A 26,257-nucleotide genomic window follows, 5' to 3' on the forward strand; every position below is an offset into this window, starting at 1 on the left:
TTGAAATCTTTGTGTGTTATAACAGTTCCAGTAATTTGCAGGATGATAGTTGGACTTATTCAATCCCAACATTTTGGGACAAAAACTAAAAAGCAAGTACAAGCAGTTCCTGTATTGTTTTCAATTTTGTTAAGACTCTTGATTATTAGACAAACACTTTTGGTTCTAGGAACTGGAATTGGTGGGAAAGATTTAAGCAAAGCCTCAGAAAGAACTTAATTTCAAGGAACAGGAGACTAAGATTTTAGGAGAAGAATGATTATTATTTAATGGAAAATAATTTTATACCCCTGAGCTCTTTCAGGTGGTCAATCATTAGTTGCCATGACATTTTGATTGTTATAGTTAGTACTAGTTATGGATTTAATCAATTTAATTCTTGGTTGGAACAGCCCACAGAAATTTGGCCTGTAGCCTTTAGAAGAAAATGGCCCTTTAAATATTTTACTGTTGAAAAAAAGGATCATCTTGATGCAAATATTAAGTATGATAACAAGCTTGTTTTTAAGCCTTTCACTGTAATTCATTCATTCCCTCCCTCTTTATCTCTACTTCCCTCCTTTCATCAATCAAATTCTTATTTTTTATCACTGTAAGAAGTTTCAGACCTTACCTTATATTGATCAAAAAAAAGAGGAGAGTGAAAAAAGGCCAGAACATAAAAGCAACTTCTTTTTAACTTACAGGAGAATACAAAAATTGATTTCAATTAAAATAAAAAATTCAGGGGAACGGCCTGCCACCTGACCTTCCGTCCTGCTCTGAGCTTTGTTTTAAATAGATTAATGTGATTCTTGCCTGCAGTCAGGAGGGACTTCTCATTGCAGGAAAAAGGTAAGCAGAAGATCCTCACCAGCCCCATTGCCACTGCAAACCTCTACACTCCTTAAAACAGGAGAATCCTTATAAACTCTGAGCCCAGTTTGGAGCGTAGCTAGGAATTCACATAGCTGCATTGCCCTGGATTAGGAGCACAGGGTGTGCACTCTCTACCCCCTACCCACCTCCTCTGAGCCAAGCTGCTGTAGCATGGCACCATCTTGGAACCAAAATCAACTCTGGAGTGCACCCTGCCCTGGGGGCTAGTAGCCACTACATCTCTCTAGCACCTGGGCTCCATCTTCATTATGTCAAACCCACACAGGTAGCTGAATAACACAACTCCAGCTGCACAGAACTTGAGCCGAGTATTGGCTGTGACTCTTGTCCTACACAGCAGGGAAACCAAGCCCTGCCACCACACTTCCAGCCAGAGGAACAGCCTGGCAGTCCTGCCCAAAACAAACCTGCCCTTAAGCTGGCCAAACCACTGAATGCCCTTCCCCAAGCAGGAGAGGCTCCTGAGTCTCAACCCAAACAGGTCCTCTCTGAGGCAGATTATACTTAAATTGTCAAAAGTCAAAGACAAAAAATTCTAAAAGCTACAAAGGAAAAGCATCAAATCATATGTAAGGAACTGTCCATTAGACTAACTGTAGATTTCTCAGTTTCTTTATAAGCCAAGAGAGAGTGGGATGATATTTTCAAAGTACTGAAAGAAAAAAATTGCCAGCCAGGAAATACCCAGAAAAACTATTCTTCAAAAATTAAGGATAAATGAAATATTTTATAGACAAGAAACTAAGGGAATTTATCACTACTAGGTCAGCCTTATAAAACATGCTCAAGGGAGTTTTACATCTAGAAGTGAAAGGATAATAATCACCATTATGAAAACATGCAAAACTATAAAATTCCATGGTAGAACCAATACACAAGGGGAAAGAGAAAGGAATAAAATCTTATCACCATAGAAAACCACCCAAACACAAAAATAATAAGAGAGGAAACAAGGAACAAAAATATACAAAACAAGTAGAAAACAATCAATAAAATGACAGGAGTAAATCTTCACCTATCAATAATAACCTTGAATGTAAATGGACTAAATTCCCCATTTAAAACATATAGACTAGATGAATGGATAAAAAACAAGACCAAATTATATGCTGCCTACAAGAAACTCCCCTCATTTGTAAAGATGCACATAAACTGAAAGTAAGTGGATGGAAAAAAATATACCATGCAAATAGAAATAGAAAGTGAGCAGGAATAGCTATATCTATATAAAACAAAACAGACTTCAAGCTAAAAGCTGTAAAAAGAGACAATGAAAGATATTATATAATAATAAAGGTATCAATTCAGTAAGAGACTATAACAATTGAAAATACATATGCACCCGATACCGGAGCACCCAAATATATAAAGTAAATATTATTGGATCTAAAGGGAGAGATAGGTTCCAATACAATAGTAGTGGGGGACTTCAACACTTCCTTCTCAGCATTGGATAGACAAGCTAGACAGAAAAATGACAAAGAAACATTGGATTTAAACTGCAACATAGACCAAATGGAGCTAAAAGACATTTACAGAACATTTTATCTAAAAGTTTCAGAATATACATTCTTTTTATCAGCACATGGAACATTCTCCAGGATTGATCATATGTTAGGACCCAAAAACGTCTCAAAAAAATTTAAAAAATCAAAATTATGTCAAGTATCTTATCTGACTACAATGAAATAAAACTAGACATCTATAACAAGAGGAACATTTGAAACTATACAAATACATAGAAATTAAACAACATGCACCTGAATATGTCCAATGAGTGAAGAAAGAAATTAAGGATAAAATTTAAAAATTTCTTGAAATAAGTGAAAATACTATCACAACATATTAAAACCTATGGGATACAGCAAAATCAGTATTAAGAGACAAGTTTATAGCAAATGTCTACATCAAAAAACTAGATAGATTTTAAATAAACAACCTAACAATGAACCCCAAGGAACTAGAAAAGGAAGAACAACCAAACCCGAAATTAGTGGGAGGAAAGAAATAATAAAGAACAGATTAAAAATAAATAAAATTGAGACCAAAAAATATGAAAGATCAATGAAACAAAAAATTGTTTTTTTGAAAAGATAAACAAAATTGACAAAACATTAGCTAGACTAAGAAATAAGGAGAGAAGATCCAAGTCAATAAAATCAGAAATGGAAAAAAAGACATTCCAGTGGAGACCACTGAAATATAAAGGATCGTTAAAGGCTACTATGAACAACTATATGCCAATAAATACCTAGAGGAAATGGATTAATTCTTGGACACATACAACCTACCAAGACTGAACCAAGAAGAATTAGAAAACCTGAACAGAACACTAACAATGAGATTAAATCAGTAATAAAAAGTCTCCCAACAAAGAAAATCCCAGGACCAGTTGAATTCACTGCTGAATTCTACCAAATGTTTACAAAAAAATAAATACCAATTTTTCTCAAACTATTCAAAAAAGATGAAGCAGAGGGAATTCTTCCTGACTCATGAGGCCAGCACAACTTTGATACCAAAAACCATATGAGGACACAAAGACAACTACAGGCCAATATCCTTGATGAACATAGATGCAAAAATCCTCAGCAAAATACTAGCAAATAAAATACACCAACACATCAAAATGTTAATAAGCCATGATCAAATGGGATATATCCTAGGAACACAAAGATGGTTCAACAAATGCAAATCAATAAATGTCATATACCATATCAATAGAATGAAAGACAAAAATGATGTGATCATCTCAATAGATGCAGAAAAAGCTTTTGATAAAATTTAACATTCTTTCATGATAGAAACTCTTAATGAATTAGGTATAGAAGGAAAGTACCTCAACATAATAAAAGCCATATATTACAAACCCACCACTAACATCTTGCTGAATGAGGAAAAGCTTTTCCTCTAAGACCTGGAACAAAATAAGAATGCTCACTCTCACCTTTCTTATTCAACATAGTATTGGCTGTTCTAGCCAGAGCAATTTTAGGCAAGAAAAATAAATGAAGGATATCCAAATTGGAAATGAGGAAGTCAAATTGTCTCTGTTTGCTGATGACATGACCTTATAGAAACGCCACCAAAAACTCCTAGAATTGATAAACAAATTCAGTAAAGTTGCAGGATATGAAATTAATATAAAAAAAATCAGTAATGTTTCTATACATAAACAACAAACTATCTGAGAAAAAGATCAAGCAAGCCATTCCATTTGTAACGGCTACCAAAAAATACCTTGGAAGTAATTTAACCAAAGAGGTAAAAGACCTCTACAAATAAAAGTACAAAAAGTGATGAAAGAAATTGAAGATAATGAAAATGGAAAGATATCCTGTGCTCATGAAGCAGAAGAATTGATATCTTTAAAATAACCACACTGCCCAAAGCAATCTATGGATTCAATGCAATCCTTATCAAAATACCAATGACATTCTTCACAGAAATAGAAAAAAAAAATCCTAAAATTTGTATGGAACTAAAAAAGATCCCAAATAGCCAAAGTAATCCTGACCAAAAAAGAACAAAACTGGAGGTATCCTGCTACCAGACCTCAAAATACACTACAAAGCTGTAGAAAAAGAAACTGTATAGCACTTGTATAAAAACAGTCACATAGACGAATAGAGGAGCTAGACATGAATTCACATCTCTACAGCCAACTGATTTTTGACAAAGATGCCAAGAACATTCATTGGGAAAGGACAGCCTTTTTAATATACAGTGCTGGGAAAGCTGGATATATATATATATATATATATATGCAGAAAAATGAAGCTAGACCCTCACCTTTCACCCTATATAAAAATCAACTCAAAATAGGTTAAAGATCTAAATGTAAGACCTGAAATGATAACACCAATAGAAGAAAACATAGGGATAAATGCTTTAGGACATTGGTCTTGGAACAGATTTTACAAAATGTGGATGGTTCAAGCTAATCCTATCTAGATTTTGAAAGTTATATCAATGTAGACAGATAGCAGATTCCACCTTGCAGTTGAGGAGAGGTGCTCCTCTTGGAGAAAAGAGATACCTTGCTTCATTCTGGTCCACATATAACTTTGGAGGGTACACTGTAGAGATTTTATCAAGATTTAACATGCGTGTGTCCCTTGAGAATATAATCAGTTAAGTGAGCAAAAACTGTTTGTAAAAGAATATTCATTAATTTTTATAAAGGTCAAAACTGGATACAGCTCTTTCCCTTAGCAGATGACATGATTGTCTATGCAGAAATTCCAAAGGAATCTACAAACACAGATTCCTGCTGGAATTTATAAATGAATTTACCAAGATTGAACAAGATCAACATACAGGGCTGGGCATAGTGGCTCATGCCTATACTCCTAGCACTTTGGGAGGCCAAGGTGGGAGGATTGCTTGAGGCCAAGAGTTCAGGACCAGCCTGAGCAACATAGCAACAAAAAGTGCAACCCCATCTCTACAGAAAATAGAAAAATTAGCTAGACATGGAGGTGTGCACTTGCAGCAGTCCTAGCTATGTGGGAGGCTGGGGCAGGAGGATTGCTTGAACCCAGGAGGCTGAGGTTGCAGTGAGCTTTGACGACAACACTGCACTCTAGCCTGGGCAACAGAGTACCAAAACAAAAACAAAAACAAAACAAAAACCCCACCAGAAACATGAAATACTTAGGCCCAAATCTAACAAAATAGTAATGTGTGCAGGATCTGTATGTTAAAAGCTACATAATACTGATGAAAGAAAGAAGATCTAAATAAATTTAGAGGTATATTTGTGGATTGAAAAACTTAATATTGTGAGATTTCAATTGTCCTCAAGCTTGTCTATAGATTCAACAAAATACCAGTCAAAAGCTCGGTAGGGTTTTCATTTTGTAAACATTTTAAAATTTAAAATTGTATAGGAATGTACATGCTGATTTAGAATTTTGAGGGAAAAACCATACAATTTTGAAAAATTGAAGAACATAGAAAATTGAAGAAAAAAAGAAGAGCATAGTTGGAAGACTCCTGCTACTTGATTTCAAGACATATTATAAAGCCACAGTAACCAATATAGTGTGGTATTGGCAAAAGAATAGACACATAAATGAATGGAGCAAAATAGAGATTCTAGAAATAGATACACACATACATGACCAACAGATTGTTCAATAAACTTTTTTAGGGGTTAGTTATAGATTCATATGCAATTTTGAAAAATTATACAGAGATGCCAGGGACTCCTTACTCAGTTTCCCCTCAATAAAACATTGCAGGGCGGGCATGGTGTCTCACGCCTGTAATCCCAGCAGCTTGGGAGGCCAAGGTGGGAGGATCACTTGAAGCCAGGAGTTTGAGACCAGTGTGGGAACATAGTAAGACTTTGTCTCTAGAAAATAATATTAATAATAATAATAACATATTGCAAAACTATAGTATATTACCAATTCAATGACATATTCGGTCTTTTAATTTTGTTTGGACATCACCATTTGTGTGTATCGTTGACTCTTGAACAACATGTGTGTTAGCGATGCCAACTCCAGTGCAGTTGAAAATCCATGTACAACTTTAGACTCCCCCAAAACTTAACTACTAATAGCCTATTCTTGTTATCTTACTGATAACATAGTTGATTAAGATATAGTTTGTACGATATATGTGTTATATACACCATGCCAATGTCTTCTGCTCATCCTTGTACTTAACTCATGGCTACCACAAATTGTTCTCATTTTCTGTTATTTTGTTACTTGGTTTCCTGTAGACTTCCTATTTTGAACTGGGAGAAAAATTATCTGCCAGGGAAAAACATTAACAAACTTAATTTTGGCATTTGAAATGTAAACTCAAGCCCTTGAGAATCTTATATTTTCTCTCATATTCTCTCTCTCTCTTTGTTTTGTTTTACCTGGCTAGGGACTCCTACCCAAATGCATAATCAGTCATCATTTCCCATGAGAACAGAAGCAGCAAAGGGACATTTAAGGTATGCATGCCATGGAGAATGGGCTCTTTCCACAGAATGCACAACTAATGGAGGGCATTTCTAATTTGGTTAGACATTTCCAGCATGCATCCGTTAAAGGCAGGGGAATGTGTTTACATGACCATGCTGTCTGTTTTCTTACAGCAGTGCTTTTTGAGTCTTTTTCATCTGACCTGAGAATGCCTGTGCATGCCCTCCCACCAAGAACAAAACACAACAAAACCCAAGCAACTGGCAGCAAACTGGAGGAAGGAGATTTGATCAGCAAAATTTTGTGCCCGGGAGGGATTTAGCTACAGGTTACATACAGAAATAGGGCAAAAGAGGCTAGGCAGAAAGTGGCCCTCATGTTGATTAGGAGGGCAAGAAGGTCATGGCAGAAGGGGTGCCTGGCTCAGTGATTGCAAAAGGATTCAGGGTATTGATTTCTTTATCTCAGGCAAACATTTGGATAGTGAAACTTCAAAAAAAAATTTCATTTACTACAACCTCAAAAATCATAAAATATTTAGATATATATTTAACCAAAAGGTGTGCAGGGGCCTCTACTATGAAAACTACAAACCATGGTTGAAAGAAATTAAAGACGACCTAAATAAATGGAGAGACATACATATTCATGGGTCAGAAGCTTGATATTATTCAGATGTAATATTCTCCCCAAATTGATCTATAGAGTCAATGTAAGCCCAAAGTTCCAATAGAATTTTTGTGTGTGTGTGAAAGTTGATATGTTGATTACACAATGAATGTAGAAAACACAGGCCCTTGAATAGCCAAAATGATCTTGAAGAGGAAGTATTTTGTATGCCTTGAAATATTGATGACTAAACTGCTGTTATTTAGTTTGATGATTTAAGTTCATTTGGGGAAAAAGTTAAAATGCTGATATGCTCATGGAGTTTTATTTTTTGTTTTTACTTTCTATGTGTATTTCACTGGTGGTTAATTCTGAAAACTCATGTAATTATAACTGCATTTGGTTCTGGGTTGTCCTCCTTTTCTTCCTGATTCAAAAGTTAGAAATGGTCAGGGTGGGATAGAACCAACCAAACAGATTATTTTCCTGCATGCTTCTGGAAGTTTCTAAGTGCACAGGCAAAAATTTAGCCCTAGCATACACAACTCTCTAAATTTACTAACAAAATCTCTGTGTAAATCTTAAAAGGTGGTTTATATTTATAACTGCTTCCTAATGTTTTCCCCGCTTTGGTTGTCTCTTTATACATGCTAACCATAGGATTTAGAAAATTCAGTCTGTTTAGAGAATGTTAGAGAATATTGGATTAAAGCCAGGATGTGTTAAACTTCTAAATGTAAATATCTACTAACATCTCATGGTGCGTGGGAGTGCAACTAGCGTTTATATTTACCATTGGTTCCCATAAATTCACATTAGCTGGGCTGCAAAGTTAATCTGGATACAAAACTTGAATGGAGCTCCTTTACTATGTGCAGTCTGTGAGTGGATGTGAATGGTGATGACAGCTGCTAGAATAACAAAATTGAGGAGAGGAAAAAGGATAGCGCAGCTCTCATCCTGAGCTCAATTGTAGCTAATTGGAGGACCAGTCTCCATATCCAGGCAGCTTGTTCTGGGCTCAAATGGCAGACAGATGCTCTAAAGCCCTTTGGCTCAGGTATCTTATAATTGTGGATCCAGCCAAGGACAAATTTGATTTGTAGCCACATTTTGACCTCTCTGTGGTAGCACAGTGCTGGGAGTTGTTCCCACTTTGCCCCGCTCTCTCAGATTGCTTCCATCACAGTCCCCCACTCCCAAGTGCTTGTCGAGTTCCAGAACTACCTCCATATTTTACTAACAGTCCTCAAGAGATCAAATTCCAGAAGAATGATGGGAAAGAAACAGGACTCAAGAATGGAAGACAGACTCATTGTAAAAGTCACTGAGAAGCTGACCTATAGGGGTTATTTGGGGCAGAAAATAAAGAACCTTCACTTGGGAGGTATATAGTTCTAAGAAGACCATGCCTACCTCTCCCCCTAAATTTTTTATATGGGTAAGGTAACGTTAAAATGAACAGTGAAGACAAGATCGAAGAGAGAGAGGGTCATGAGAGCAAGATACAGCCTATACTTGGTATATATAAAGGTGATGTTTAGTGACAGATGAGAAAATTTCAAAGCTTATTGTGCATTATGAGCCTCCAAACTTTTCAGTTACCAGATGTCTTGGATACTCAGCAAGCCCTTGTAGATGCCATCATTAATATGTGGCTCCTTGGGTACTTACCTGAGAAAAGATAGTTCATATTGATGGTTAGGCTTATGGAGTGACACCCCTGAGAAGCTGTCCATCCAAATTGGGGCACAGCCTTAGTGTTGTAGAGTTCCTACCACACCGTGGGCACTAAGGTACTTTGCACATAATCAGTAAACAACATCAGGCACTGCTTTTTAACCTCTGCAGAGTTCTTTATTTAGCTCAGAGCTACATGGCCCCAAACATTTGATCTTTCTCTGTAAACTTGGCTTTTAAACCTAGGTTTTTTTTTTTTAAAGAAATACTTGTGAAATTATAAGAGATAACATGCATCTTTCATTATGCATCTTACTAATGCATATTATTCCCTCTAGATCTGTGCTGTCCAATACAGTAGCACTCAGGAGTATGGCTAGTCCATACTTTCCAACACTTAAATGTGCTGTCATTATAAAATGCACACTAGATTTCAAAGATGTAGTATAAAAATATAAAATATTTCAATTTTTACATTGATTACATGTTGAAATGATATTATTTTAGATACATTGGATTAAGCATATACTAAAATTAAGGTAAACTTTTCTTTTTACTTTTTAAAATGTGGCTACTAGAATTTTAAAATTACCTAGTGGCTCACTTTATATTTCCATGGACAGCATTGTTTTCTGCCTCAGCCTTCCAAGTAGCTAGGATTACAGGTATGCACCACCACACCCAGCTAATTTTTTAATTTTTTTTTTTTTTTGTAGAGATGGGATTTTGTTATGTTTCCCAGGCTGGTCTTGAATTCTTGGCCTGAAGTGATCCTTCTACCTCCATAAATATTCTTTTTTGAATAAAAATCAGATTTGGCCATGTCCATATGTCAGGGCTTCACCAAGTTCTCACCTGCTATGTAAACTTTGCCTTTTAAAGCAATTCTAAAGTTGAAATGAACTTTAAATAAAAATTTAAGCAATGATTTATATGTTTATTGATTAACCTTTTCTTATTTGATTAACCATTTCATTGTATTGCAATTTGAGCCATATCTTTTTATTTAAAAAATTCTGGTAATATTCTTCTAAAAATGTATATACTTGGGTTTAGATGTTGCTCCAAAAGTGATAATATACAGTTATTTTTTAGAATTTTTTATCAGAAGAAACAGCAAAATTTAATGTTATTGAATCCCAAGGATAATAAACTCCAATTTTTAAGTACAATCTAGATTTGCCCCTTCTAAGTGGACCAATTAAAAAAGGCATCCCCTCTGGGAAAACAAATCAGAAAACGGCTCCACTCCCCTTCTGCAGGCCAATCAGAAAAAGGCCTCTCCTCGACTGGGCTTGGTGAGAGGGGTGCGATTGTGTGACTGTACCCACTACTGTTGCCCCCTTGGTGGAGCATCTCTGTCCCCAGCTGCAGGCCGGGGCCCCGAGAAAGGCCATTTTTGTCTCATACTTTCATCATAGTATGATGAAAAGTCTGACCTTTTCATTTTACTTTCTCCCCTTCTCTGTGGTTCAGGATGTTACAGCTATATGTCTATCACAGTCCTCAGTGATTTCAGGTTTAAACAATTCACTCCAGCATTTTGTGTTGCTTTAGGTGTTTTAACTATTTATAGGCTTCAACCCTCCTAAGTGTGAATCTGTGTTCCCCATTAAAAATATAAGTGTAATATATTTATGTTTTAAAAAGTTAAAGAAATAGTGACTTTTAAAATCATTTAAAACAGACTCTTTGGCACTTTTGTGTTATCAGAATACCCATCACATTTTGCATCTATAAACCAAATATTCGATTGTAAGCAATTACAGCAGGAAGTTGAACTAACTTGCAGGTGCTGGGGTTTCTTTTGGTGTAATTAAAGTTTTTTGTTTTTTTCAAATTGTGCAGTGATACATTTGTTTATTTAAAAAGTTAAAAAGTGTAACCTTCTTGAGGGCCACATTTTGGAGGTTGCCACAATCTTTATCTTAATATGAAGGTTTCTCATTTTGATCTTAGGGATTTTTCTCCTAAAATATTTAACATTACTTTTTCTCCTAACTTTGAGGATATGGGAAATGTATGTATTAAAAGTATTTTTAGCTGGGCATAATGGCAGATACCTGTAGTCCTAGCCACTTGGGAGGATCACCTTTGTCCAGGAGTTGGAGGCTGCAGCAAACTGTGATTGCACCACTGCACTCCAGCCCTGGCAACACAGCAAACCCCACCTCTTAAAAAAAATTTTTTTTTTTTTTTTTTTGAGACAGAGTCTCGCTTTGTTGCCTAGGCTAGAGTGAGTGCCGTGGCGTCAGCCTAGCTCACAGCAACCTCAAACTCCTGGGCTCAAGCAATCCTCCTGCCTCAGCCTCCCAAGTGGCTGGGACTACAGGCATGCGCCACCATGCCCGGCTAATTTTTTCTATATATATTAGTTGGCCAATTAATTTCTTTCTATTTATAGTAGAGACTGGGTCTCGCTCTTGCTCAGGCTGGTTTCGAACTCCTGACCGCAATCCACCCGCCTCGGCCTCCCAGAGAGCTAGGATTACAGGCGTGAGCCACCGCGCCCGGCCAAAAAAAAAAAAAAAAAAAAAATTTTTTTATTATGTGTTCTCCTTTGAGATCGGTTCCCCCAATAGTTAATAACAATTTTTCTAGCCTTCTCTTTTAAGATATGTATTATCATTCAGTGATCTCTAGATAATTTTTTCACTGATAATTTTCACTGATAATTTAGGATTGAAGATTTTTCTCTACATATGTCTTTCTAATTCTGGATCTTATGGCTTGTTTCTGTAATTAGAGTCTTAGAAACCATTTCTCCTCATTTTCTTGATGTCATTTAACTGCAAAACTTAGTTGCTGATTCTGTTCCATTTATTTTTTGAAAGCTTATTTCTTTGTTAATTAAAGATAAACAATGAATTATTTTTCAATTAGAATATAGTCTGTTTTCTGGGTTTTGTACACTTATTGTCAACAAGTACATGAGTTTCTCAGTGTTAAGTTGCATTTAGATATAGTAAACTCTTAGTTTCTGAACTCCAAATAACTAGAAAGATGTCATTTTTAAAATACAGGATTTCTTTAGTGATGTTTAATATTTACAAAATGATCCTTAAATAGTGTAATATTTCAGAATGCTTTGAGAAATATATTATAAGAAAAAGATATTCAAGATAGCTTCAGGATTAAGAATTAGTATTTTCTAATATGGTATATTCACTATGAATAAATTGTTCTGAACCTGGGATTTCATAATGTCTTTTTTGGAATCAGCCTTATTGACTTTGTTTTCACACTTCCTATGCAGTAACTCTGAGTCTGCTAGAATGTTAGATTAACCAGAATATCCCATTTCCAAATGCAAGAACTACAGAAACAACAAAGCCCCCTAAGTTTAGGCTGGGTGTGGTGGCTCACGCCTGTAATCCTAGCACTCTGAGAGGCCAAGGTGGGAGGATTGCTCAAGGTCAGGAGTTTGAAACCAGCCTGAGCAAGAGTGACACCCCGTCTCTACTAAAAATAGGAAGAAATTAATTGGCCAACTAAAAATATCTAGAAAAAATTTGCTGGGCATGGTGATGAATGCCTGTAGTCCCAGCTACTCGGGAGGCTGAGGAAGAAGGATTGCTTGAGCCCAGGAGTTTGAGGTTGCTGTGAGCTAGGCTGTCGCCATCATGGCAGTCTAGCCCGGGCAACAGAGTGAGACTCTGTCTCAAAAACAAAAAACAACCCCCCCCCCAAGTTTAGTAATATACTGCCTTCCATTAACATTTGCTTATGTAGTTGAATAATTTTCTTTTCTAAAAGTTGTACTCTTCCCACCACAGATTTAGATTCTGCCTGGTTTAACCTCAAAACTGATTCTCAATGTTTGTATTAAGAGTCCAATGTGACTGACTGATCTAATGGTACCTTTAGGGATAAATGTTGTAAGTGCCTACTCCATGGTAAAGTAAATAAAACTCCATGTAATTTCCATTAAAGCCACCGCAAATTATATATTGATAATGTCTGTTTCTCCAACCAGATTGCAAGCCTGGGGTGTGTCCTGAGGTTGTTATATTCTACTTTGTTTTCCTGATTTACCCCGCCTAGGGCTTTGCATGTGGTGAGCACTCAAAAATGTTTATGGATTAGAAATAAATAAACACATTAAAATAGGATTGGGAAAGCACTTCCTTTGCAGATGCTGCTGCATGGGGTCTCAGCTGGTTCCAGCAAGGCCTTCTAGAGCTCCCTGCTGTGCACACAGTCTTGTGTTCGACAAAACTGGGAAAGGATGGAACAAGAGCGAGGATCCTGGGTTTGCTGAGGGTCCAAGACTGGAATGTATCGGCCCTTGAGCAAAAGATGGGGATGGGGAAGGGCATTGTGGTAGGACAGCCTCGGATTTCTAATCAGGACCTGATGCTTCCAGGTGGAGCTCTCATCTACTTTTGGGCCTCATTTTCTATCTGTCAAATATAGATCTATATTGTAGGCTAATGAATAAGCCAAGAGACCAGTGCTCCTCAACCATCAGTGTGCACCTGAATTTGCCAGGAGTCTTGTTAAAATGTAGATTCTGATTAAGCAAGTCTTGGGTGGGGCTCAGCTGCTCTCTTTAGTCAGTTCCCCGATGATGCCGGTGCTGCTGATCAGTGAACCACACATTGTGTAGAGAGGCAGGGGTCTATTTAATTGATTTCTGCATGTCCAAGCCTGTAAAGGGAATAAAGTCACCCCTAATAACTGCCTGCTGCAAAAAACACCCAACAGTTCAATTTTTTATATCTAAGCTGTACAGCTTCCAGTGTAGAACCAGACCATATGAGGGGAAAAGAAGGACTCAGAATTCCAAGCACTTCACTTAATATTGAAAGCCCAGTGCCTGGTGAACTGAGAGTGTTAGAGCTTTTACCAGGAGCCAGGGAGTTGCGGATGATGGCCGGTGTCCAGCCTGAAAGGAAATACGAGTTCAACCAACTGCGAGGAAGGAAGAATTGGAGAAGATGCAGTGAGAGGCCAGGCCCTGCACACTGCGCTTTCCAGGCCTCAGACCCCAGAGGGAGTCCCAGAGCAGAGGGGACCATTGCCCTAGCTCCAGGGTTAGTAGAGGACACCCGAAGACCCAAGGGGCAGCGCCTGAGTAGTTGATCAATAGAGGCGAGGATGCCTCGTGGAGTCTCGAGCCCCCGTAGACAACTTCAGTTGGCAAGCCTGAGAGTTGCAGAAGTTGGGCTTATGATCTCAGTTGTGTGCTACCTAAATTAGCAAGAAATAAATTACAGTTACGTTGTATATCTGAGTTGCGTCAGTAAATTTTAAACTTGCTCCAGGTGTCTGACATTAGGGTCCACCTGAGGTAGAGACATAGATGGAGGGATGAAGTAAACACAAGGGTTGTGGAAACTGTAGACAGTCGTTGCATGTACGTGGTAGCAACTTCCCAGGTGTCTTGCGCCTGGCTGATCTAATTGGAATTGGGTTTATTTGATTATGAATCTAAGCTTTTGGGAATAGGAGGAAACTTTCCCAGAACTCTACAGGTCTTTGATGACCTAGGCAAGGAGAAACATCCAAGTGTGGAATTCACATGCTCCACACAGGTTGTGGTGTTTTGCTCTCTCTGAGAACTAGAACCAACACGAGATCACCCTCAAAGATGGGGTTGTGAGAGACCCTCTTCCAGATACACAAAGAACCAGAAGATGCAGCAGAAACCCTGTCTTAAATCATACCGAAGGGAGAGTGCAGAGTGCTATTATTTGTTCTAGTTTTTTTTTTTTTTTTGAGACAGAGTCTCACTTTGTTGCCCAGGCTAGAGTGAGTGCCGTGGCGTCAGCCTGGCTCACAGCAACCTCAATCTCCGGGGCTCAGCGATCCTACTGCCTCAGCCTCCCGAGTAGCTGGGACTACAGGCATGCGCCACCATGCCCGGCTAATTTTTTGTATATATATTTTTAGTTGGTCAATTAATTTATTTCTATTTTTGGTAGAGATGGGGTCTCGCTCAGGCTGGTTTCGAACTCCTGACCTTGAGCAATCTGCCCGCCTCAGCCTCCCAAAGTGCTAGGATTACAGGCGTGAGCCACCACGCCCGGCTATTTGTTCTAGTTTTTTTTTTTTTTTTTTTTGAGACAGAGACTCGCTTTGTTGCCCAGGCTAGAGTGAGTGCCGTGGCGTCAGCCTAGCTCACAGCAACCTCAAACTCCTGGGCTCGAGTGATCCTTCTGCCTCAGCCTCCCGGGTAGCTGGGACTACAGGCATGCGCCACCATGCCCGGCTAATTTTTTCTATATATATCAGTTGGCCAATTAATTTCTTTCTATTTGTAGTAGAGACGGGGTCTCGCTCTTGCTCAGGCTGGTTTTGAACTCCTGACCTTGAGCAATCCGCCCGCCTCGGCCTCCCAAGAGCTAGGATTACAGGCGTGAGCCACAGCGCCCGGCCTGTTCTAGTTTTTTACCGTGAACCACTTGAAAACCCCATGTCAAGCTTAGCATCAGTCTGCTCGTGTTCCTTCCACTCCACCCGCAACGGGATCCCATGTTCCAGCCTCCTCTGCCCCCACAAGATGAATGGGGAGCCTGAGAACCCAGTCGAGCCGGGCTGGACTCTTGCAGGCACAAGTCCAGTTGCAACATCTGGTGACTTGGGAGGGGCGTTGGCCTGCAGCTTGGAAAACTGTTGTGACACCCTTGTCCTCACGAGAGGCAGCCTTCGACCACAGCTTCCTCTGGGAGCTCCCGCACCACCCAAGCTGACAACTGTGCAAGTGGGTGGGGTCATGAATCTAGGAATGTCCTGTCCCAGAGCCCTGGGCCTTCAAAGAAATAGACTCAGAAATCAGTGCCCTAGGGACAGGTCACAGGCCCATGAGGGTTCTAATACTTTATCTTCTTGTTAATATCCTCACTTTTTTTTTCTTTTTCTGAGACAGAGTCTCACTCTGTTGTCTGCCCTAGAGTGCCGTGGCGTCAGCCTCACTCACAGCAACCTCAAACTCCTGGGCTCAAGCGATCCTCCTCCCTCAGGCTCCTGAGTAGCTGAGACTACAGGCATGCGCCACCATGCCCGGCTAATTTTTTCTATTTTTTGTAGAGACTGGGGTCTTGCTCTCGCTATGGCTGGTCTTGAACTCCTGAGCTAAAGAGATCCTCCCTTCTCAGCCTTCCAGAGTGCTAGGATTACAGGCGTGAGCCATCAAACCTGGCCAGTTTCCTCACATTTTGATCTCAGATTCTGGAACTCTATGCTCCTACTTGCATTGGGTCTCAAACTTAGCTGCTAACAATGCAGATTCCCAGGTCCTGCCTCAAACCTGATGATTGATATCTGGAGATAGAAACTGGAAAGGTTTTCTTCTCCTCCTTTTCCTTCCTTTCTGGCCTTCCCTCCGTGCTTTTTCCCTCCCTCCTTCCCTTCCTTCCTTCCCTCCTTCCTTCCTTCCTTTCTTTTCTCTTGTCTCCCTCTTTTTCTCTCTCTTCCTTTGTTTTAAAAATAAGCTTCTTTAAGTGTTTTTTACAGACCACTTAGGAAGAGTTGGGGAGAGGTGGTGTTTGTGAACACTCTCTATGGGTTTTCTACTGTATTCTTCTGGCCATGCCCCTGACCCCTCTTTGGCCTCATGGACTAGGCTTTGATGTCTTGTCCAAGCATTCCTAGCAACTACCCTTTTCCTGGTCTTTGCCTTTGTTTTTTCTGTCTCAGCAAAGGCCTTACAACAGTACCAAAATACATGGCGAGGAGGGCTGCAGACTGCGCTTAGCAGAAAGTCAGATTGGGATCATGGTGCATGGCATCCCAGAGGAGGAGTAGCCAGAGGCGTGGCAAGGGGAGTCAAGGGATGAGTATTACAGAAAAGCAGAGAGCAGGTCAAGGAGGGAGGTCAGCAGAAAGGCCCGTGCCTGCAGATGTGCCCAAAGAGAACGTGCACCACACGAGGAGGCACACTACGGCAGTACCAGTGAGCGGTGGAAGAATTGGCCAGTTAACAGGGGTAAAGGAATGTGTGAGAAAGCCCCAAGCAAAGGGAAAGGAACCTGCTTTCCAGTCTGGCCACCACGGGCATGCTACCTCAATTCTCTAAGTCTCAGTGTCCTCTTCTGCAAAATGAAGGTAATAATAGTTATGAAGCTTCACTCTTTGCCTCCATGCTGGTTAAAGGGACTAAAACAGGGTTGGTTTAGAGTAAAAGCTCTAAGACAGTATCTTCTTCTTCCTCCTCGTTTCCTCTTTCTTTTAAATCTTGTTACATACTGTGAACTTTGCACATCAAGGTAAGCAATATTATCACCATTATTTTAGTTGTCAGAGACATTGACCTTGAGTTTAAATGATAACTTTCTCTGGGCACAGACTCTTCCCCTTAAATTTTCCAGACATAAATGCCTTCTTTATCTGTACAGTCAAATTTACTTGAATGTCAGCATCTGGGCCAGTTAGAAGCATCAGAAGTGATGCTATGTGATGCTAAGGCCAAGCAATGTTGCTGGACTGCACCATGTCTTCTGTTTAAAGATAATTGTAGGCTGGGTGTGGTGGCTCACGCCTGTAATCCTAGCACTCTGGGAGGCTGAGGTGGGAGGATTGTTTGAGCTCAGGAGTTCGAAACCAGCCTGAGCAAGAGCAAGACCCCGTCTCTACTAAAAATATAAAGAAATTAGCTGGCCACCTAAAAATATATATAAAAAATTAGCCAGGCATGATGGTGCATGCCTGTAGTCCCAGCTACTCAGGAGGCTGAGGCAGGAGGATGGCTTGAGCCCAGCAGTTTGAGGCTGCTATGGGCTAAGCTGATGCCATAGCACTCTCAAAAAAAAAAAAAAAAAAAAAAGATAATTGTAAAGTCAGGTTTCTGAAATGAAAGTGTCTTTTTTGCTGCTTTGATCCTTTCTGCGTTGTTGCTCAGCTGGGATTTATTTCCTTTTTTTTTGTAGGCATCTCATTTACCTGTGTTACAACTTATTTTAGCCTATGTGGGACTTCTTGCATTTATTGAAATCTCTACAAGAAGTGAAAAGGATGGGGAAAAAATGTATCTCCTCACCACATTGAAGTTGCTGTTGTTACTGTTACCATAATATTATTTACAAATCAGAGAGGAAGGCGGAGACAACACTGACTGCCATTGCTCATGGTGCTTTTCACATATCTCTGGATAACTGAGCATTGGTTGGGGGTGCAGAGTAATTCATCATTTTCCTAAATTTGCATTAGTACTTTTGGAAGCTCCTTCAGGGCAGGGCTTATGGCTTCTACTTCTTTCTCACCCACATCACTAGGCCTATAGATTTGTTAACTTTATTGGTCTCTTTTTATGTTTAATAATGGAGATTCAACCTTTAAAAATGGTGTTACCATGCTTTTTAATGCGGGGTTAAAATTACCACCACTGAAAAGGTCTTACTATCACACAAATCTTCTGGGACCCCATTTTGGTTCCCAGGGCATTTGAGTTCTTAACTTGCCTTTAAACCTTAACCCGTTGCTTATTGCTTCCAGACACAGAGGCCAGGCTGTCTTTATTGAAATGCTGTGCTACCCCACAACAGTGCAAACAGTGGTAAAGGGAAGCTGTCTTGATGGCCTATTGTTCTAGCCTGGCAGACCCTGGAAAACATTTGTAACATGTTTTTTAAGTTTTAGTTTTTAAAGCGAATATTTACAGGGTCAGCTGTTTAGTATTTTTTTTTTTCACTAATTAGACTAATCCCTTACAGTTTGCCTCTCCTTTGTGTTTTATATTTATTGTGATCTGTACAACACACAAAAATATATAAAATCTTTACTATGGTAAAAAATGTAATAACTCATGAAGGAAATACATTATTGAGTTCTTCTTGACGAGAGTCAGTTTAGCCATGCGGTTCTCCCTTCTCTTCTTCATTTTTGTTTTGAAGACTCCCCAGGCCTGTGCCTTAGGGGCATCAGTAATTAATAGGCCTTTGTTCCCAGTGGGTCCTCTGTTCTCCTGGCCCACCTCCCTGATTGAAGTCTTGGAACAACCAGTGAGTCCAGGGGTTTTATTCTCCCATCCCCTTAGGGGCCTTGTGGTCTCTGTTGAATTTCAGGCCTGGGATTTCTAGAAATCTAAGCTGGGGAACGCTGGGTGGCCTGGCCTAGCTTCTTTGCTCTTAGAGCTGTAGAGCCATGAGCAAAGAGCATTTCTGGAGAGGGGGGGACTGTCCACCAGCTGGGCTCCGTAGTGAAGTTCCACCCTGGGTTACAGGATTCCTGGAAAGATGATGTCCAGAACCAGTGCCATGCTCTTTGTAGGACTAACTAGGTACTGATGTGTCACCGCCATCTGGTTTTCCCTGGAGATGTTTACATGCAACTGTTGTATGAAATCAGTACACCATGCATCTTACTGAGAAAATGTGTGCAGATGATTTAACTTAATGACTTAGTTAAATTGAATGGCTTCCAGTAGCATAGTAATGTGTTTTGAGAAGTTTTGAAAGAGAGAGAGGAAAAGCTGGTTCCCCATGTAGTTCAAATCATTTTCCATTCCTCAGGGGGAGAAAGGAAAGTCTGAGAATCCAGCAGAATTAATGCAGGTTACCCATTACTTCATTTTATAATGTTTGGCAAGGAAAACATGTTAAGTCAGTTAAATCTGTTTATTTGGCTCTTCCAGGCATTCCATGTGGATGGGGCCTGGGTTGGAGGGGACAGTGAAATATATTTCTGCTGAGATGCCTTCCTGGAGAGAAATAGGTCTGTTTTATAAGCAGGGCCGGCTGGCAACACCTGCATTCCTACTGTTTTACTGGGGACCCAAGGGTTTACTTGAGCACCCTGAGAGGAGGAGCCCGAGAAGCCCATCTCTGACTCCTCAGGCTGTTAGGGAAAAGCTCTGGGGTTGCCTGGGTTCAATGCCTGCTCTGCTCTTTGCTAGTAGTATGATTTGGGCAAGCCATGAAATCTCTGTGTGCATCTTAAGGAGAATTCCCCGCTTCAGAGGATTGCTGTAAGAATCACATGAAACAGCAGATGTGAAAGTGCTTTATAGCATGCAAGACAATACACCAATGCATGCTCAAAAATTATTCTTAACACTGGCAGCCAGAACATGGTGGCACAGAGGGTAGAGGATACATAGAGTATCAGGATTCTTTGAAGGAAAATATCAGCTTCCCAGACCTGTTCTAAAATGGCATGACTGATGCTTGGGAAGACAGCCCCTCATAGCAGTCAGGTGCAGCAGGTTAGTAGGAGCCATACCCTGTTTCTACCTGGTGGAACCAACCCCAATGTGTCTCAGCTGCAGAAGGTGAGAGATCAGGATTGCGCTGGGCAGCTGAGGATGGTGATGCTATCAGCTCTAATGTCACCTGAACACAAACTCTGGCCAGACTCTGCTAGGTGCTTACTTGCATAACCTCTTTTCTTCTCCACAACTATCAATGCCTCTCCATATATTATCTGCATTTTTACAGAGGAGAATTCTGGAGGGGTTAGGAAAACTGTACAAATGTGCACAGTGAGAATGTAGCAGGACAGGGATTCACACTCAGGTCTGACTCCCTTTAGCACCTGCACCATTTGCCTCTGTCAAAGGGAGAGGAATAGAACAAGGATTTTTTTTCTCCCTCTCTGGAGGCCCCAGTATAGAAACTTTCTTTTTCTCTGCAAGCTCTATCAAGAGAAACCCCAGAATTCCTTAGGCTACCCTAGAAAAATAAAATTCAAAAGGGAGGTGAAAATTGCGGCACGTGGCTGGGATCGTTGTTGCCTCTTAGAACAGCCAGGCCTCAAGGGGGATCTCGGGACCCTCCTTTTGCGATTTCAGAACAGATGTTCAAGTACAAGACATTTGCCCCCCATGAGGGCAGATGCTATGTTTTTGGTTTCTAAGTATTCCTTCACCATCTAGCTCAGTGCCTTGTACATCGTCAAAACCAGAAATATATTTGGTGATCAGTAAAATCAAAGGGAATTAAAACAAAAACAACAAACAAACAAACAAAAACCTAGCTCTGATTTTGTGGCTCTGAGAATTTCTATTCACAGAGTTGTGTTCTGAAAGCAGCAATGGTTCTGCAGGACAGGTGAGGCCCCCACCTGCCCCTCAGGTCTGTTTCACCTTCTTTCTGATTTGAAATGTAGATTGAATTCACATCAATGCATGTCTGGAGGAAGGAGATAATGCAACTGGAAGGAAACTGGGGCTATTTGGTTTTTAATGCAACACTTTTGGTCCTCTGGGATTTCAATTTGTTCTTCACTTAATCGTGCTTACAAATCAAACAAACGAATATTAAAGCCTTAACAAAACTGATAGAGAATGCTTTTCTAACAAGGTAATGCTGATTTATACTTACCTAATAGTTTCATTCTGCTTAAGACTTTCTTTTCATTTGTTTTCATTTTTTGATGTTTTTTCACCCTTGCTGGTAACATAGAAGTGGAAACACTTTAAATATGATCTTTTGTAACCAACAGTTACTTTCTCCTCAGCATACATTTGGATCATTGCGAAGGTATCCCTCAGGAGTTTTATTGAAAAGCAAAATACATAACAATGCCAGTAGGTAAAGGGCCATTTTATTTATTGAGAGGGTGGGTGAAATCATGCATTATTGTCAGGAAGATGCGCCCAGAATTATGTGACTGGTGCTTGCTCTCCAGTGTGTGCAAAAGATCTAGGATGGTGTGTTGGTGAAGCTCTCAGGGCCAAAGAGATGGTGCATAAAGCATATCAGAAAGCACCTGACCTGGGAAAACTAAAATCACCAATCTCACTTCTCAGCGAAAGTACTATAATCCGAGTGAATACTTTATATTAGTCCTTGGTGAAGTGTGTGCTTAGGAGGGACCATCTCAGCTTCCAACTTTTACTCTTGTCATTGGTGAACCCCCTTTCTTGGGTCTGATATCCTTTCCTGGTAGTTTTGTGGCTAATTTAGAGAGTCATACAGTGGAAAGACCCTAAAGATCAGGAAGCCATATCCTCCTTGGCTTTGCTACTTACCAGCTATTTGACTTTGCTGCTTAACCTTCCCCAAGCCTCTGTTTTCTCCTTTGCCTATTGCGCAGAATGGTTGTAAGCACAAATGAAATAGTCTTTGCAAAAAGACTCTAGAAACTGATAAAACATTATCTGACTTGAAGGCACCATTAGCATTTTAATTTTCTTTATAATTTTAGAAAACGCAGGTCATTGTTGGTAAATGAAAGACACAATGGAAAAAAAACCAGTTTTTATTCTGTTAAAATAATGTTTGTGGTAAAACCATATAACTTGGAGCTTTTTCATGTTGTATGAACAATTTTGATTATATAGGATTCATCAGTTGGCAACCTAGACATACTATATTGTGTTGAAGCAGCAGTTCATAATTAGACAAATTAGAAACTGACATATTTTGTAACCACACTATAGCAAATATTATTGGCACACTTTTTAATTTGATGGTCAAGGTGATTAAAACGCTGAGTTATGGTGGTTTTGCATTGCTTCGGTAACATTTTATACAATTATTGTATTTACATAGAATTACCAAATCAGAATGATTAAATTGCCATAATTAATGATATTTGATCAGAGTTCTGTAACTTATTCTACTTATTCAGCTTGCTTCTTCACTAGGTATAGAAAATAGTTATTTTTTTCTAATTCATGATGTTTAAAACTTCTTTGTCCAAGTACCTTATAGTTACATAATGCTTTGTAAATTTCAAAGCTTTTCACAGACACTATTTAATTTGATGCCTGCATAATATAAACAATCACAGCCATTGGTGATTCTAACAGTCCCATGAAACCAAGCACTAAATTGACTGGATTCTTCTTATTAGATGTTATCCTAGCACTGCCTCCCTTTCCTTGTGGCCCTTGCCACAGTTGTATTTGTATGATCATTTCTGTCATTACTCAACAATGCACTAGTTGTTAAGCTCCACCAGGGTAGAGACCAGTCTGTTTACACACCTTTGTACCCCCAGCTCTCCATGTAGTGCCTGGCACTTGGCAGGAGCTCAGTAAGGATTTGCTAAAAGAATGAATGAGTCCAGGACATTGCTTGTTATACTACACAGTTTTGAGGTCCCCTGGGAAAAGATTTTTTGTGGTCTTCATGTGGTCTCAGATAACAATGCTTCTCCTGAGCAGTTGGTTCATTTACCCTGTGAATACTGTGAGCTGTGTACCTTGTTATATTTTCTTGTCCTTCTTGGCTGCTAGAAAGCTTTGAAACAAATTTTGGTTGACCCTTAGCAGATGTGTAGGACTTCACAGTATATGTTTTGCACACTGGTCACTTTTGCATTTACAATTTATACCCCTTTCCTTATTTTTATTTATCATCCTTTTGTTTATTATAGTATATATTTTATGTGACCTTTGCAATTACCTTAAGTACATTTGGCAGCAAGGCAAGTATAAAAAAATGGTACTCACATTAACTGCCCTTAATGTACTCGGGGAAGTAGATAAAAGGATTAGAATTTCAAGAATGTTACATTGTCATAGGATAATGATTTCTTTTAATTTTTTTTTTTAATTTCACAGTGGAGCAACGATACTGAGATTCTTGGGTGCTAACACTGTAAGATCCTTATAATGACATTGAATGTGGACTTATGATATCTGCCGAATGTTTAGGAGGGTGTGTGAGAAATGAAAAAGTCATCTGAAAAGTGCTTTGCCAAAAAGATCACTGGTTTCTCTTGTCCCTTTATTATCCCTTTATTGTCCCTTTATTGGGTGGTGCTGGGGCTTGGATAAGGTTAGGTTTATCTCTGGCCTATCACACTCGGTTTTGCTTTATTTTTTCCCCTAAGTTCTAGGGATGTAAGTGAATGGAAAAGTTATTTCCTATGCTGAAATCTTGGTGTAGCTCAGGCCTTCTCAGGCATTCTTTGGCTTGAGAAATACTGTGTGAACCATGTAGTCCCCAAATTAAACCTTAAAAATAATTTCAGCCCCAACTTCCACAGAGCTCAAGCAATTAGATTTGTAGCACTAGCAGATGTAAATAAAACCTCTTGCCTCCTCTCTACTTTTGAAACTTTAATGACCCCCCCCCATTGTTGGGAGAAGGGGACTTTTGTTTACAGTGAAGCACCACTTTCAGTTAGACTCATGATTATGTGACTTTCGGTATTTGCTATGTCCTCACTCTTGGCCAACACAAATATGTTATCACATTCGACCTTCCTTAGCATAAGAATGACTTTGGAAGGCCACAAGATTTTCTAATAAACAAATAATGAAGGAAATGAGAGCACCTGCAAAAGGAAGGAAAACTTCCAACTGCAGATTAGGAGATAAGACATAAAACAAAGCCATCCATTCCTGTGATGTGATGGTCCCTTCCAAGAATGCAGAATGCTGTGACCACTTGTGTGGAATGCCGGCCCTGGAACACTTGTTCCAACACAAGCAATCCTGACCAGCCAGTACTGTCCGACCCCCTGTCACTGAACGAACCCCCCAGGCGTTCACTGACCCTCACCCAGGAGCAAGGGGAGGAGCTCCCTCCTGGCGCCATTAAACTTGAAATTAACTCTTTGTGGGTAATAACTACAATAGCCAATCCCACCTCTTCTCCCTTCTCCCTTCCTGCTCTTCTCCCCTTCCCACAAGCCCCAATTAAATCTTAGCAGTTCTTGACAGCAGTGATCTTGCTATATAGGGGCCTGTTTATGAAGCCAGTTCTAGGGTTGGGAGGAGAGAGGCTCCCCTCTTAACTTCTATTAGCCTCGGTTTCATCCTCTGAAAATGATCCAGTTAGACTAGAGGATCTCCAAAGTCCTTATAGCTTTGTTTATTTTTTATTTATTTATTTTTTTAAAATAGCATTAATTGTATTTCCCTATTTCGAAAGATGCTCAGACTTCTCTTGGAAGTCCATTTTATTTTCTCTACATTTTATTTTTTTCTTTAACTCCTTGTAGGAAAAGCAGGCTCTGGGTTCAAATTCTTGCTTCATGAATTGCTACCTATGAGTTCTTAAGCAAGTTTCTTAACCTTTCTAAGCCTTAGTTTCCTTATCTGAAGCAAAAAAGGAACAGTGATAATGACTAAATCTATTTCCCAGATGTCTGAGGATTACACAAGAAAATCCATGGACAGCATCTCATGTTCTTTCCTTCTCTTCTTCCCCCTTCCTGCTTCTTTTTCTCTCCTCTGCTTCCACTTCCTTGCCTTGTCTCCTACTCTGCCTACCACCTTCCATTCCCCCCAATTTCCTTACTCCTCCCATTCCCTCTCATCAACTCTGCTGTACAGCAGGAGTAAGGCAGACTCTAGAAGGGGGTAGTAGCCAGATATCAGGAAGGAATAATCCTCCTTCCACTTCTTCTACCTCCTATGGTGACCCATGAGGCAAGCCTAGTGGCCCTGTGTCATATGACCCCTATTTCCACAGGTAACAGAAGAGGATCACAGGTGGATGGAACCACATGGAACAGGTGAGACACACTCTATTTGTATTTCCTTTCAAATTGGATGTAAGAACATTTGGTCTCTTCAAAAGTCACTTTGGGGTGCAGCAATGACTACACTTTAAGAAGTTTCTTTAAACCTTCATAGCCTCAGATTCATCACATTCATAGAGTGGTCTCCTTTTTGGAGCTATGACCACCACCATTACTGAGGGAGGTATGGGGAGGTTGAAGGCGGGTGGGGTATGGCAGACAGAACGGGGAGAAGAAGGAACAAAATAAAATTTGTATAAGTAGGTGATTGATGTATTTTGGAGTTGGCTTGGTAAGAAGTTTATAGTTGAGTTTTAGGAAAGAGTTTTTTTTGTTGTTTGTTTGTTTTTTTAAATCCCTGTCTATTATATCTTAAACTTTTGTGGCTAAGAAGCCATGAAGGTATAACTACATCCACGGAAGGGATGGGGAGCACATGACCAGGATCCCCCACTCAGTGATGGGAATTAGGTTGGACCTCAAGTGCCTACTCCTACCAATTGGTAGCAATTGCCTAGAATACTGAATTGAGAAAAATCGGAGGTACACCTAGATCACAGAAAAAGAGTAGAATCACAGAAAAAGAGTGCTATAATATCTTATCAATGCCATGGACAAGGAGTGATGGGTGTCTATGGACTATGTATTTGCCAATTCCAGATTCAGATATATGATGATCACCATCTCAAGCAGGAAGCAAACTCACCTAAGACCACACCAGGAATAGTGTTGCATGCTAACAGAGGAGAAAGACGTGAGAATTCTTTTCTGGGGGTATGGAATAGGAAAGACGGGGTGGA

The 26,257-nt window shown here is 39.7% G+C and overlaps 1 long non-coding RNA gene across 1 annotated transcript in view; it reads left to right on the forward strand.

The window, feature by feature from the left end:
* The window catches only part of LOC105867698 (uncharacterized), a 105,972-nt gene that overhangs the window by 20,797 nt on the left and 58,918 nt on the right, over nucleotides 1-26,257 (forward strand). Inside the window, exon 3 of the long non-coding RNA XR_001152388.3 lies at nucleotides 25,409-25,451. This is a non-coding gene — a long non-coding RNA (uncharacterized LOC105867698). The remainder of the gene's footprint in view (nucleotides 1-25,408; nucleotides 25,452-26,257) is intronic.

This window comes from Microcebus murinus, chromosome 6 (genome assembly GCF_040939455.1).
Source record: "Microcebus murinus isolate Inina chromosome 6, M.murinus_Inina_mat1.0, whole genome shotgun sequence".
NCBI lineage: Eukaryota > Metazoa > Chordata > Mammalia > Primates > Cheirogaleidae > Microcebus > Microcebus murinus.